General features: G+C 41.7%; 1 long non-coding RNA gene across 6 annotated transcripts in view; it reads right to left on the bottom strand.

The window, feature by feature from the left end:
• Positions 1-14629, bottom strand: part of LOC131187920 (uncharacterized) — a 54339-nt gene that overhangs the window by 26196 nt on the left and 13514 nt on the right. For 4 of the 6 annotated variants that reach the window (XR_009152666.1, XR_009152665.1, XR_009152664.1 and 1 more), the window contains exon 3: positions 13147-13276. The exons of 1 other annotated variant lie outside the window; for it this stretch is intronic. This is a non-coding gene — a long non-coding RNA (uncharacterized LOC131187920). Of the gene's footprint in view, positions 1-11538; positions 13277-14629 lie in introns of those variants that run through there. One more of the 6 variants, XR_009152662.1, reaches the window with a different exon arrangement.

Here is a 14629-nt window from a genome sequence, read left to right as displayed (position 1 = left end):
TCATGTACTACTGAGTTGAAGGCTGTACAGCAGTCTATGTAGATTGTATCTTGCAAGAAGCAGCCTTCCAGAGGAGGACATGTGGAAGATATCCCATCTTATCTTTGTCCAGAGAGGTGCCAGAGGACCAGTGTATTCATGGTTCTTTGGTCTTTGCCTTGATTTTCACCTCACCATGCCATCCCAGAAGTGTGATTTACTTCATATTTGCAAACATATTTGATTCTGTGGATTCCACAGGTTGCTGGCCGTTACAACCTTATTTAGATGTGCATTTCAAGTTTCATATCTACATGAACACGTTTACTCATTCACTCTCTCTCTCTCACATACAAATCACTTTATATCACTCCTGCTGCCTTGTTCCACTAGCATATTCTTCTTTTTATGACTTAATACAGACTGCTGATTTCTTGTGCAATTAGTAATGGGAGACCAGCAACTGGTCCTCATTAGCCAGTTAATTAAGCGACCTGTTTCTTGGCAGAGATTAGACTAGATAGTTTGCTGCTATTTATGGCAAAAGGAAAATCAGCAATTTTTACTTGATAGTCAGCTGCTTATGCAAACTAATAATAATAATAACAGAGTTAGAAGGGACCTTGGAGGTCTTCTAGTCCAACCCCCTGCCCAGGCAGGAAACTCTATACCATTTCAGACAAATGGTTATACAACATTTTCTTAAAAATTTCCAGTGTTGGAGCATTTGGAAAAGGGAGTGGGGTTTTGTGCAGCTCTAAATATGGAATAAGATGTTCTTTAATTGTCTCAAGCCATTGAGAGTTTCCCAATTTCAAGCCACAATTTTAACTGGTAACCATATGGTTTACAAGATATCTGCTAGAGAATTGGAATTTAGAATCATTTCTAAAAACACTCTCACATATAAGACTGTATTTTCCTGAGATGAATTATGTCAATAGCTACCATACTTAGGATATTGAAAAACAGCATCTAGATAATACCAGTTCAAAGTTATTACTGATAACCATTTCATTACAAAATTCTAGGAACACAATGTAAGCCCATTGTCTAGAAATCAGAGGCTAGAATAGTGAATACCATTGTAAATATTGCTCCAAGCAATATTGGCCAAAAACATGGCTCCAAGCTGTCTTCCAGTTCCAGAATAAATACATAAAATATTTCAGGGAGTTGAGCTCTGTATGACTTGGCTGCACTCTTGGATGTTGTGTGTAAAACCGATTCACAACTTGAACTTGCACTAGGTAAAGACATTTACACAAGAACCTCATTTGAAGTGGTTACATTCCAACAAATATTTTGTGTGAAAATTCTGTGAATTTGCCAAAAAGCTTTATTCCAAGAATTATTAACCACCAAAGCCTGCAAATACTCCCCCTCTCTTGCCAGAATCCCTCTCCAAAACCCATAAAACAAGAACTTTAGAAAACCTGTCTAAAAATGACTTTGCTTTAAAACTATCTATGACATGCAGCTGTACATGATACAAAACCAGAAATGAATGGTGGAGGCATGGGAAAAGATGGCAAAGAAGATCCTGGGTGAGTTGGTATCCTGATGACCCTCCTAGCACAAAAAATTAGTGATTGCAATGGAACCAATTGGCCAATGGTCCCAAACCACACCATGTACCAATCCAATAGATCAGCTCAGAATTAAGTTAGATGAGATTAAAGGCCATCCTCTCTATTCAATTAATCAAGGTTTATTCTGCTTCCCAGCACAATCTCAGATAGCAATTAAAATGGGAATACATTTAGGTGGTCCTCGACTTATCACTTCACTTGAACCAAAATTTCTTGCCACTGTTGTTAAGTGAATTACTGCAGTTGTAAGTTAGTAACATGGTTGTTGAGTGACTTTGGCATTCCCATTGACTTTGCTTATCAGTAGGTTGCAAAAGGTAGTCACGTGACCTGTTATCGTTTAACAATGAAACACTTGAAAATATGCAAATATTTAAAACTCAGATATTACAACTTCACTACTGTTAACATCAAATAAATGGTTGTATGTTGAGAACTACTTGTTTCTTCCATTGATGCAGATTAAAATTACACTTGCTTTTTTGGCAATTACAGGACATTGCTGATTCATTATTGGTTTGTACTATTTCAAAATATAAGTATTATTGCCAAAGTAAGTATTTTCTATTTTTATAGCAACTCTTTTGATTTATATTTCCGATTTGCAGAACTTAGATTTTAAGTGAAGGTTGGTTTGAAAAACTTGTTCTTGACAAACCCATATGACATTTCATAAAATTGCTGCCTTGTTTTCAAGGTGGTTTTCAGAAAATTTTAACATATGTTGGGGAAAAGTCATCACTAGCATTTCACTTCTACCACCTGTACTTCAAATCATTGAATTATAATATATGAACAAAGCAACATTTTATAGTTTTTGTCTCATGTTGTCTCATCAGAGCTTTACTAGATAGTTAAACTTAAATATCTCCCTTACTCTGTCCTAGCTATGGCTCAAGCACAGAATGCATTTCATTTACAGCTTTAAAGTAAATAAGAGCAAATAGTTTACATCCAACCAGATTGCTCATTTAATACTAAATAAATAGTTTTATTAATACTAGATTGTCTGCAAAAGGAGCATGATACAAGGAACAGGTGTTAGACCACAGGAAGAAGAGATATCAAAAAAGGTTGATTGAAGTCCTGCCACTTTGTATTTGCATCAAAGCACGCGGTCAATCACATGGTCACAGCTGCCATCTTGATTGTTTGATTCCCTTACCCTCCCCCATGAAAGCCCTTGCAGAAGATAAATTCTGAGTTGATAAAATGAGGATGAAATGAACATTCCTCAAGGAACGTTCTGTTCCCAATAGCGGAAAGGAAAACAACACCTAATTGAGCCCCATGGAATAGTGTGATGCCTTATTGAGTTCATCTGTTTGGGGCACTGAACTTTTCTAGGGAAGAGTTATGCTTTTAAAAGGAATAATGTATTAGTTTACAGCAGTGGTGAAATCCACATTTTTTTTACTACCGGTTCTGTGGGCATGGCTTGGTGGGCATGGTGTGGCTTGGTGGACATGACTTGATGGGCATGCCAGGGCAAAATCCCCATTCCCACCCCACTCTGGGGCCAGCCAGAAGTGGTATTTGCCGGTTCTCTGAACCACGCAAAATTTCCGCTACTGGTTCTCCAGAAACTGTCAGAACCTGCTGGGTTTCATCCCTGGTTTACAACACCAGCACTATTTTAAAAAAGGAAAAATCTGAACTTTAAATACAAGTAAGTAAGATTAAACACATGGCAGTATTGTACCGGGGTGCGTTATGATCAGTCCTGCTAAGAGCATCAGGCATCAAAGAAATAAAATTATTGTATCAGAAGAACAAGGAAGCTGTGAGACACTACAACTATAACCTGCTTCAAAGTATTGAATGGCCAGCAAGACTGATCTTGAAGAAGCACATGAAGCAAACTGTAATGTATCTTTAAGAGTTTTGGAGAGAAATTAGAGCGGGAAATAGCACGTTGCTGATTGGCTGTTGCCTCCGACTGAACTGTATATAAAGAGGGGTTTGTCTATTGTTCGCTGCTGGGTTCACTATAAACTAAAGAGCTGTTGTTACTCATCTGGTCTCCTGCCTCGTTATTGCCCGAATCTAACACTGGCGACGAAGGTGGGATCTCGAGGCAAAAGAGCACCAGGAACGAACCCAGCAAAATAAGGGCGGATAGCAACGATGTCCAGCTATACACCGCCAGCGCCATTCGACCCAGCCAAAGAAAAATGGGGGTCATACATGGCTCGTTTCGAGTGCTTCCTCGAAGCAAACGAACTCCAGGGGGTCTCCGACAACAGGAAGAGAGCATACCTCCTAAGCCACTGCGGTTCGGAAGTTTTCGACACCGCAGAGTCGCTTTCGGAGCCAACGCCGGTACAGTCGGTACCGTGGCAAACCCTGCAGACCGCCCTTCGGGCTCACTACGCACCGACGCCCTCAAAATTTGTTCAAAGGTTCGAATTGCGGCAACGGATGCAACGAGAGGGCGAATCGATTCGCGAGTACATGGCAGCGCTGAGAAAAGCCGCTAACCATTGCGAATATCGAGACTTGGAAGACGCCTTACTCGACCAACTCATCTGCTGGGTCAGAGACATCCGATTGCGACGGCGGCTGCTGTCCAGAAGCAACCTAACACTGGCCGTCGCCTTGGACGAGGCCAGGGCTCACAAGATGTCCACCCAAGCGGCAGAAACCCTGCAAACACCGATCGCGCAGGGGACTGGGGCGAAAACAACCCCGGTCCACAATGAGGAAGCCCAGGCCGAAGAGGACGACGAGGAAGAGGAAGAAGTCTTCCACACCGGGAGGCCAAGGAAAGACGACCGGGACGAATGCGCGAGTTGCGGGGGACAACACAAACGACAAGACTGCAAATTTAAGGATGCGACTTGTCGGCGGTGCGAAAGGAAGGGGCACATAGCACAGGCCTGTCGAGCGCCCCAACCTTCCCGCCAAAAATTCAAACCGACCAATCAGAGCGCGGGAACGACGAAGAGGCCCGTGATTGGTCGATTCAAAAAAGGCGCGAAACTCAATCAGACTGCCGTGAGAATAGGCCAAGCAGCCACGCACCTTGAAAAAAAGATTTTTACTAAAACGCACATTGAAGGGGTGCCGTGCCGAATGGAAGTGGACACCGGTTCATCGATCACGATCATGTCCTGGGACACTCTCGTGAAACGTTTGCCAGCCGTCGCAAAGCGCAAGCTGCAACCACAGAAACTACGGGTACAAGATTACCAAGGAAATCGCATCCCCGTCCGAGGGGTAACGTCTGTCCAAGTCAAGTATGGACAACACAACAAGACCCTGCCCATCACCGTGGTCGATGGAACCTTGCCGAGCTTGTTGGGACTGGATTGGTTCCGGGCATTGGGCATGGGAGTGACCGGAGTCTTCCGAAACGACGTCAACCTAAAAGACGCACTAATGAAGGAGTTCGGGGACGTCTTCAAAGACTGTTTGGGCAAGTACGAGGGGACCCCGATCTCCTTTAACCTTGACCCACAGGTTGCCCCGATCCGGTTAAAGGCTAGGAGGGTCCTGTTCGCCCTGAAGCCCAAAATTGACCGGGAGCTGGACAAACTAGTAAGCCAGGGAATACTAGTGCCAGTTGACCATGCAAAGTGGGAGACACCCATAGTCACCCCGATCAAACTGGACGGGTCGGTCCGGATTTGTGCTGACTACAAAGCAATGCTTAATAAAGCGTTGCAGAAGAGTGCCTACCCCGTCCCAGTAGTACAACACTTACTGCACTCTTTGGGGCACGGCCAGGTCTTCGCCAAGCTAGATTTGGCCCAAGCCTATCAGCAGTTACCCGTAGATAGCAACACGGCCGAAGCACAAACGATCGTAACGCACAGGGGTGCTTTTAAATGCACCCGGTTACAGTTTGGGGTTAGTGTGGCTCCAGGGTTATTTCAGAACCTAATGGAGCAGCTATTGCAGGGACTCCCAGGGGTGATACCATACTTTGATGACGTACTGGTATCCGCCGAAAATCTAGAAGACTTAGGGGTACGGTTGAGAAAAGTTCTGGGCATTTTCCGGTCCGCCGGTCTCAAAGTCAAACTGAATAAATGCCAGATAGGGGTAGGATCCGTGGAATTCCTAGGCTATCGGATAGACAAGGAAGGAATCCACCCCACTGAGAGCAAGGTTAGGGCAATCAGGAAAGCCCCAGCTCCCCAAAACAAAACGGAGTTACAGGCGTTTTTAGGTCTGGTCAACTTTTACGCGGTATTTTTGAAAAATAAGGCGACTATAGCCGAACCGCTCCACAAATTACTAACGAAGACAGCTGTGTGGTCTTGGGGAAAGGCGGAAGCTAGGGCATTCGAAGCAGTAAAAAACCTTCTGTCTAGCGATAGTTTACTGATTCAATACAATGGCACGCTGCCATTGGTGTTAGTTTGTGATGCGTCTCCCTACGGGGTGGGGGCTGTGCTCAGCCACAGGTTGCCAAATGGCACAGAAGCCCCTATAGCATTTTACTCCCGAACAATGTCATCGGCTGAAAGAAACTATAGTCAGCTTGATAGAGAAGCCTTGGCCATAGTTTCCGGGGTAAAGAAGTTCCATGAATATGTATTTGGCCGTGATTTCGAAATAGTCACAGACCATAGACCCCTACTGGGCCTGTTGGCAGGCGACCGCCCAACGCCCGTGGCACTTTCGCCTAGACTGACCCGATGGACTATCTTTCTGGCTGCGTATTCGTACAAATTGTTGCATCGGCCAGGAAAAGAGTTAGGGCATGCAGACGCTTTGAGCAGATGCCCACTACCAGAGACTATCGAAGACCCCACTCCGGGCGCACCCGTCCTGCTAATTGACTCTTTGGACTCGGGTCCAGTCACTTCCAAGGAGGTGGCTCGGGCTTCTTACAAGGACATTACAATAAGAACTGTAATGGGTTGGGTGCAAAGAGGATGGCCCGCTGCGCCGGGCGAGCGGTTTAAGGAATATGTAAAAAAACGCGGGGAATTGTCGGCTCAAGGAGGGTGTCTGCTCTGGGGGGATAGAGTGGTAATCCTGGAGAAATTGCGGAAAAAAGTTTTGGAACTCCTGCATGAGGGCCACCCTGGGATAGTGAGAATGAAGGGTTTAGCAAGGAGCTATGTGTGGTGGCCTTTGATGGACAAGGAGATTAGTGACAGGGTAGGAAAATGCCAAGCCTGCCAGGAGTCCAGACCACTACCACCAACGGCCCCAACTCGGGAGTGGGAGAGACCCCAGGGCCCATGGTCTAGGATCCACATCGATTTTGCCGGGCCCTTCCATGGGCAAACATTCCTAGTGGTAGTCGATGCCTATTCCAAATGGCTGGAAATCATTCTTATGAGATCCATGACAGCCGAGGCCGTAATTCCAGTCCTGCGGCGCCTATTTGTAACCCACGGGTTACCAGACACCCTAGTCTCCGACAACGGCCCTCAATTCACAGCAACCCTCTTTGAAGGGTACTTGGCAGAAGAGGGCATCAGGCATGTCCTCTCGGCGCCGTTCCACCCTGCGACGAACGGCCTTGCAGAACGTTTCGTACGAAGTGCAAAGGAAGCATTGTCCCGAATCAGGCCAGGCGATTGGCAATTAAAAATTGACACCTTCCTAGCAGTGCAACACAGAACCCCCTGTGTAGCAACTGGCCGCAGCCCGGCAGAGTTACTGATGGGCAGGAAGCTTAGGTGCCCATTAGACCGGTTAAACCCAAACTACACACCAGATGGGTACAAAGGAACAAACGGTAAAACAAGAGAAATGACAGTGGGAAGTCCAGTATGGGCAAACAATTACGGAGAAGGCACAAATTGGGTAAAGGGGACAATCCTTGAAACAACCGGACCCAAATCGTATCGGGTAGAGATAGAGGATGGCCGGGTGTGGAAGCGCCACATAGATCAATTAAGAAAAAGAACAATCACAAGTCCAGAAACAGGCCCTGACTATCCAATGTTTGAATCCACAGCTGACTCAAACCCGGGGCAAACGCGGGACTTATCTGAGTGCGATGAGGTCCAGCGACACCAACCGGTCCCTCCTGAAGAGAGCAGGAACGATTCTGCAAATAATCCAGGGCCGGATGGCCTAGAGGAGGAGCTGAGAGGAACAAACAGTCCCTCCGGCCAGCTCGACTCACTCCCAGAGAATGAATTGCGCAGGTCCGAAAGAGTTAGGAGACGCCCAGTCTACTTGCGTGACTACGTAGAGAAATAAGATGCTAATTTCATGTAAATAGGGGTAAAATGTTTTCTGGGAGGGAAGGAGTGTAATGTATCTTTAAGAGTTTTGGAGGGAAATTAGAGCGGGAAATAGCACGTTGCTGATTGGCTGTTGCCTCCGACTGAACTGTATATAAAGAGGGGTTTGTCTGTTGTTCGCTGCTGGGTTCACTATAAACTAAAGAGCTGTTGTTACTCATCTGCCTCGTTATTGCCCGAATCTAACACAAACTATACAAACTGTCTTGGAAATAATAAAAAATGACTTTAATGACTCATAATGCAGCAGTTCCTTCTCTTTCTCACTCTTTTTTGTCAAGACATTTTCAGCATGAATCAATTAATGCATTAATGGGCCACTGCTGCAGTATTTCTCCAGTTCTAATACATTTTTTTCAAGCTATATTGAAACCATATGGCCTTTTTTAAAAACAGTTCATTATTAAATACAATAATGATCTTGATAAAAAAATTGTTTATATTATGAAGAAGCCATGCATATTAAGAAGTCAAAGCTTTATCTGGTGAGGAGGGGAGGTCTGATTTCTTTCAGGAGTATACTGCACGAATCAAGAAGAGAGCCGTGAAAATATTTGCAGATCCCTCGCATCCTGGACATAAACTGTTTCAACTCCTACCCTCAAAACGACGCTATAGAGCACTGCACACCAGAACAACTAGACACAAGAACAGTTTTTTCCCGAAGGCCATCACTCTGCTAAACAAATAATTCCCTCAACACTGTCAGACTATTTACTGAATCTGCACTACTATTAATCGTTTCATAGTTCCCATCACCAATCTCTTTCCACTTATGACTGTATGACTATAACTTGTTGCTGGCAATCCTTATGATTTATATTGATATATTGATCATCAATTGTGTTGTAAATGTTGTACCTTGATGAACGTATCTTTTCTTTTATGTACACTGAGAGCATATGCACCAAGACAAATTCCTTGTGTGTCCAATCACACTTGGCCAATAAAATTCTATTCTATTCTATTCTATTCTATTAGAAGAAACTGGAGAGAAAATCTCACAGTATTTGTACAGTGCCCCATTCAGTATGGCTATGTGCTTAAGATACAAAAGCAAATACAAAGACATAACACTCTATGTGTTATGAGGCAACACATTATAGTAAATGTATATTTTACTGTATTTATTTAAGCAGAAGACGGTTGCCACAGATGTGGTAAAAAAAGTCAAGATGGCAGCCACAATGGTGCAATCAAAATTCTGCCTGTTTTTTAATGTGCTATTCACTGATCCAATTCCTAATCTCTGCAGGCTGTCCTGTAAGATATTGTTCTTGGTGGTATTGAAAACCACTAAGATGTCCAGCAGGTGCAAGAGGTGGTATGCTATCAGGATCTAAATCTCGATATAAATCATCTAAGAAAGATCCCCTGCCATCTTTGTCCTATACTCAGGCCTCAACTCTATTTAAAAACTATCCAAACAATCTGCTTCTTTTACATCTGCCCGTATTATCTCAACAACCTTCTATAAAAAAGAGATTAGAAACTGATTGACAGTTATATAAAACTGCTGGATCCAAGGACATCTTTTCAGCATAGACCACAGCCTTCTTTGGCAGTCTTACTGTGTGGAATAACTTCTACCCCACAAATTCATTAACAGTCTCCCAGATCCAAATGATTGCTGATCCACCTACTTTCCATAAAGCTAGGTTATGCAGGGATACAACAAACAGTTGATTGATGATGTTCTAGACTATACCCTATCCCATGTTTCTCAACTTTGGCAGCTTAATGATATTAATAAAGTTAATAATGACTTCTACTACCAGAATTCCCCAGCCAGCATCTTTAAGTTGCCATGGTTGAGAAATACTGTCCTATTCACAAGCTAAAAGAAGTCCCAGGTGCTGTGGCAAAATGATACATCAGACTCAAGGCTTCAGTAAATCAGAGCACAATGGACATAGCATCCAGATAGATGTCTATGTTAACTTAATTATGAGTTGATCATCCTAAACAATGCTGCTGAATAACAATACAAGCCAACACACCTTTTCTGGTGTTAAATTTGTTGAAGAACCTAAAATTGGGCTGGGCAATTTTACAAGGTATTGTTGACTCCACCCAGCCAAATTTTGGTAACAGATTGTCAGGTCTATTACCTGATCCAATACCATACAGCCCTGAAAATTGTCCAGTCCTTAATGAATTGGCTAAGCTTCGTTATGGTCCATTAGGAATACAATGTTTTGTATTGTATTTTGTAATTTCAAGATTACAAGCCTTCCATCCTTCCGAGATCAGTAAAATGAGGACCCAGATTGTTGGGGGCAATATGCTGACTCTGTAAACTGCTTAGAGAGGGTTATAAAGCACTGTGAAGCAGTATTCATTCATTCATTCATTCATTCATTCATTCATTCATTCATTCATTCATGAGAGCATATGCACCAAGACAATTCATTCATTCATTCATTCATTCATGAGAGCATATGCACCAAGACAAATTCCTTGTGTGTCCAATCACACTTGGCCAATAAAATTCTAATATTTTTTTTTGGTTGAGTACATATTAGATAATATATATAAGTATAAGCATGAACTGAATACATAAAATGAATACAATTAAAGAGAACATTAAAGGGATGGTAGGCACGTTGGTGCTCTTATGCATGCATGCATATAAATCTAAGTGCTATTGCTATTGCTCTTCTTTGTTTCATACTTTATGGCTGCAATGTTTGAACAAATTCAAATTCACATTTTTGCACGGGGGTGGCATTAATGTAGGATAGAAGCAAAAGGGAAAAAGGGAGACAGAGAAAAGGGGGAAAACTTAAAATGTCATTATATGAATAGAGGAATTGCGTTTAATTTATTTAGTGTAAGAAAAGTCAGTTTAATAGATGAGCAGCCCCACTACTACCTCACCCCAGTTAGCCCTCTGCCACCACCACCACAATAATCAACACTTTTCTTCTGCTCCCCCTTATTATGAGCCACGGTGGTGCAGTAGAGTGCAGTACTGCAGGCTACTTCTACTGCCTGCTGTCTGCCTGCAATTTGGCAGTTCGATTCTCACCAGTCAAGATTGACTCAGCCTTTTATTTTACCCTAAGGTGGGTAAAATGAGGACCCAGATTGTTGGGGGCAATATGCTGACTCTGTAAACTGCTTAGGGAGAGCTGTAAAGCACTGCAAAGCATTATATAAGTCAAAGTGCTATTGCTATTATGTCTAATTGATTACATCTGTATTCTTTTGGAAATATTTCTCAAATGGAATCCCTCATAAAGCAACCATATCTGCTTGAATGGTTTCATACTGCTGCTTTCAAAGGCCTTCTGGGCTCCTATTTTGTGACTTCAAAGAATCGATCAAGAGTACCTCTTTCTTTGTGAACAAATTCCCTTGTCGAATGATTTCCTCTACCTTAAACTGTATTCTGCCCCAAATCCCAATCATCATGGTCAAGTAATAAAAAAACAAAATCCCCATTTGATGTAGCCAATAGCTTTTTGAGATTCTCAGTGTGAGTGCTGCAGAGAAGATGTAGCTGAAATGAAAACCGTTATTCAGCTGGATGGGGCCTCATGTCCCCAGCTTTCACCATGTAAATCATCATCTCAGCCTATCATTTTGCAATGGAAGAAGAATGGTGGAGAACTTTAGTCACATGTTTGCTGCCAGAAGCATAGATCAGCTGCAAACTCTCTGGTCCCTTCTTCTCATGTCAAAACAACAGTAGGAGCCGCTGATTAGATAATCTATTCATGCTCCTATAATAGAATACATGCTATAACTTTGTAACATAACAAAACTCCTTTATTAATAAATCTGTCAATGCTCTTGCCAGTCACATCCCTCCCAGTTTGACTGTACATCCTTACAGGATGACATCCATCTATGCTGACATCTGGAATGTAACAAACAAAAGCTGCTGGCTTGGAAAAGACTTTGGAACATGCTGTCCACCTTGCCAGAAGCCACTAAATAACATAATATGTGTATCAAAGGCAAACTTGCTTCATCTATCAACAACAAAAGCAGCAGCTTTATAAAACTGGTCAATGATATCATGACATTATAGCAGTTCTTACCACTGTAGTACATTAGAGAATATAATCATGAATTAAAACAAGCCAAACTTCCTATAGAACAAAAATGTTATTTAAAATTAATCCCTTGTTTGCTTTTGCATCTGTCACATTTCCTCTCCCTCTGGATGACGTTTTCTAAAGTTAGCAATGATGACTCATGCTACCAAGCTCCTAAATCCTAAACTGCCCTTCTGCCTCTGGATTCCCTCATATTTTGCATATTTTTTTTCTCTGCTATCAATCTTTGATAGCAAGGACTGGAAACCTCTCAGAGGTGTCCTCCGCTAGAACTTCTGGGGGCAGAAGATGAATGAACAGAAAGGTTGACAAATTCTACTCTGGGTATGTGTTTGCAGGGCCAATGTATGTTTCAGTTATAATTGAAGTGAAACACCCACATATAAATCTCAAAGTGCTTTTCTTTTCTTCAAAAGGCAACTGGGGAAGAAAGGCGGGGGGCGGGGGACGGACCACAAATCCAGTTGCCTTTGGAAGAAGAAAAAAAGCACATTTGAAACAACTATGACTTGGGTGACTGAAAATCAATTTTGTCTTTACGCTCAGAGAATATCAATTCTAAATACCAATCAATCAGTGGAACAGCTTGCCTTTGGAAGTTGTGGGAGCTTCATCACTGGAGGCTTTCAAGAAGATATTGGACTGACATTTGTCAGAAATAGTGTAGAGTCTCCTGCATGGGCAGGGAGGTTGGTCTAGATCAGGAGACTCCAACCATGCCAACTTTAAGACTCGTGGACTTTGCTTTGCATTGCTGGCTGAGGAATTCTGGGAGTTGAAGTCCACAAGTCTTAAAGTTGCCAAGGTTGGAGAGCCCTGGAGTAGATGACATACAAAGTCTCTTCCAACTCTGTTAATCTGTTAATTAGGATGCTGCTGCTTCCTTTTCTTTTCTTTTGGAAAAATCTGCGTTTCTTTTTTCACCACTGTTTATTGCATAAATTTGATGATGATGTTGGCACTGAACAAGTCACGAGGAGGAAATTCTGTCTGTGACACCTTATTACAAGCATTAGAAGTAACAACTTCTCTCTAAAATATATCCATATGTAGTTAGAAATAATTTGACTTAAGACTCAGGTTTCTTCTAAAACAGGGGTCTCCAACCTTGGCAACTTTAAGATTTGTGGACTTCAACTCCCAGAACAAAGCTGGCTGAGGATCTCTGGGAGTTGATGTCCACAAGTCTTAAAGTTGCCAAGGTTGGAGACCCCTGTTCTAAAAAGATAGTATTCCTGTGTTATGGTAGAACTGATGTTTTCCTTGCTCTGCTCCAGCTTGGCTGTTCCTCACCATTTTAGAGCTGATTGGGATTTTCATCATGAACAGCAAATACGGCACCAAGGAATGGGATGAAGCATTGTTTTCTTTTGTTTTTCTTCCTTTCTTTTGTCATGCTATAGGGATTATCAGTCAGGCAGACCTGGAAGACAGAGTACAACGAAATGGGCATTTATGTAGCAGTGTGAAGCTTCTGCAAAAAGTTAAGAGTTGCAAAGTTAGTGAGAATGTGCAAAAAGGAAAGATGCCTACAAGCTGAACTTGACTCCTAGTGATCAAATCTATGCTGTATTTTTGGCAGTATTTTTGCGTTTGTGGAAATGGTTTGTCTTGTCTTCTTCCAGGATATTTTTCATTTTTTTTTCTTTTGATCCCATTTAATCCACAGATTTGCGGTTTCCAGGCATTCCCCAATCCAAATATTAAACAAGACTAGATCAGCGTAGCTTATGGGCCAGCCAAGGTCATGCAAGTGTTCTCACCTGCTAATATAGATTTTCTATATTTCTGCAAACATTGAGATTCTCCTAAGTAAGGCAGCTTTCTTTGTTAATAGGCCAGTGGCTCACTTTTGATCACCATCCAAGTCATTACTCTCCCCTTCTGTTTGCCATTACAGAGGTTGAGTTGAAATGAATATTTTAAAAGGTCTTACTTCAAAGGTTGCATGGTGGCTAACAGATACATGCCTGTTTCACAAACACATTGGACATAAAAACAGTAACCAAGCAACATGTGTGGTCTGTAATCCTTGAAAGCAATTTACACTGCTTTTATATGCTAATTATATGATAATATTAACATCTAGAAGTCTATTTTAAATCATTATTGATTCTAAGAATCTGAAGGATCAGACCAGTCATGGAAAATAACATCTACCAAATTCAGAAAATATTATAATGTTTATTCTGTTCAGGCTAAAATTAAATAATTTATTCCATTCATTCAAGTAATTTATATACCACATTTATTATCTTTACACTCAGCTAGCTTTCAATTGTTACTGGAATTCAGTTCTAGTATATCCTAACAAGCTACTACCTACATCTTTTTACCATGTAAATCATCAGCAGAGACTTAGTAGGACAATGTGAATTACTTCACACACACACAAAAATCAAAGCTACTGGTTGAAAAGTTAATGTAAATGTGTCAGCACAATCAATTAAAAAATTATCTTGTCAGCATAGGAAAGAAAGTCTTTTGGTCAAACGTAGTAAATCTAATATCGCAAAAGTGTAGTAGAATTGTTTTATTTACTGAATAGATTGGAGAATTGGACTACACAAAATAATTTATTTTAGTGAAGTGTAAAAATACATTACTTTACAGAAGCTATGATATATGCTGTTTTTAAATTTTATTTTTAAACCCTAAATTAACAGATCAATGTTTGAATGAGTGCCCTGTAGAAGTGGACTGGATTTAGACTATTATTACTATTACTATTACTATTACTATTATTATTATTATTATTATTATTATTATTATTATT

The sequence above is a fragment of the Ahaetulla prasina genome, chromosome 1 (assembly GCF_028640845.1).
Source record: "Ahaetulla prasina isolate Xishuangbanna chromosome 1, ASM2864084v1, whole genome shotgun sequence".
Taxonomy (NCBI): Eukaryota; Metazoa; Chordata; class Lepidosauria; order Squamata; family Colubridae; genus Ahaetulla; species Ahaetulla prasina.
This window is presented reverse-complemented; position numbering and strand designations above follow the sequence as displayed.